Source organism: Micromys minutus (genome assembly GCF_963924665.1).
Source record: "Micromys minutus genome assembly, chromosome: 1".
Taxonomy (NCBI): domain Eukaryota; kingdom Metazoa; phylum Chordata; class Mammalia; order Rodentia; family Muridae; genus Micromys; species Micromys minutus.
In genome coordinates this window covers 38,512,049-38,513,881 of record NC_137969.1, presented here as the reverse complement: position 1 = coordinate 38,513,881, position 1,833 = coordinate 38,512,049, and positions in this window count along the sequence as shown.

Below are 1,833 nucleotides of genomic sequence, written 5' to 3'. Positions count from 1 at the left end.
AAAAGTACTGACAAAAATGTATTGTATAATTTTATGCAAAAATGCTTAAAATCTGTACATTAATTTTTGTTTTATAAAATGAAGTTAAACCTTTAAAAAATATCAAGTACTGACAAAAATATATACATATACTTTTACACAAAAAGGCTTTTAAAATATGTACATTTATCTTTGTTTATTTAAATAAAATTGTTCAATTAAAAATGTAATTATTTACCAATTTTAAATGTGTTGGTAGCTGACTTCAGCATACTTACATAATGTGGAAATAATGTTAGTTTAAAATCTAAAAAAAAAAAAAAGAAATAAAAACACAAAAGTGATTTTTTACTGGTTTACTTATCTTTTTATATGATAATGTAGTGGTTTATCTATAAAGACACCTACATTGTCCTATCCTTTTTGGGGGACTTTTTCAGTTGTAGGCATCTCTGTGCAAGTTGTGTTACTATATGGGCAATGATGTTTAAACTCTATGAAAATTTGCTAACATGTATGGTGTTAGAATGTAAATCCCTAGGCATTTTAATATCCCTTGTCTCATGCTATGGCTTTGTCATTAGATGGTTCTGAGGTGAGTTTATTGAGTAATATACATGGAACATTCAACTTGTCATTTAATCTAATGTATTAGCTATAAATAATGCATCATTGTCTTCTATTTTAATGCAATCATTTCCCTAAGTTCTAAGTAAAATTCTACAGAATTATGTCCAATACTGTGACTATTATTTTTTTCCATCTCACAAAAAGGACTTGGTTGATCACAGAGAATATATACTCTTCAATCTTGACTCCTATAACAACAAAATTCAAGAAGGACAGGAAAGTGAATCTCTTTAACTCAATTCAGCCTGGTGTATATAGCAAGTTATAAGCAAGTCAAGTCAGATAGTGAATCACTAAATTAGATACACACACACACACACACACACACACACACACACACACACACAAATCATTGTCTTTGTCAGTGCTCCATTGCTGTGAAGAGACACCATGCTTACAGCAGTTCTTAGAAAAAAAAATCTTTAAATGGACCTTGCTCATAGTTTCAGAGCTTTAGTTCATTTTCACTAATGTAAGGAGCATGGTTCTGGAGAAGTAATTGGGAATTCTACATCTGTATCTAAAGGCAGGAGGAACAGGAAGACATGGGGACTTCTGTAAGCTTGTGAAACCCCGAAGCCCAATATCATTAACATATTTTTCCTAACATACTTCAACAAGGCAATAACTCATAATTCCTCTCAAGTAGTACCACTCTTTAATTACCAAATATTCAAATGTATGTAGACATTCTTATTCAAACCTCAACAAACATACACATGCCATTATGCAGAGGCATAGTTATAAGGCTCACATTCCCCTGAAATCTCATATTTAAATTTACTAACTTATGATCAATCACTGACATGGTCAATATTAATTGTGAATAGGATCAAGAATCATAGGAGAGCACATCTTCTGAGTATACATATGAAAAACGATCTATGTTGTGTAATTAATGTTAGATGACCTATCTTAGTCAAAGGTAACTTCAATCTTCAGGCTCAGTCCTAACTAAATAAAAAGGAAAAACAAACTGAGAACATATAGTTTTATATTTCTGCTTCCTGACTGTGGATACAAGGGATCTAGAGGTCTATACTCCTGTCCTTTCAAGCATAATCTATATATTCTATTATCCTTAAATTACTTTCTCAGAGTGTTTTGGCACAACATGAAAAACAGTAGCTAATATATTTACTGTTTTTATATAAAATTTCAATTTTATCTTCATATGATATTAAGAGACATTCTTTTCTAAAGGTCAAAGTTCTCCTATAAAAC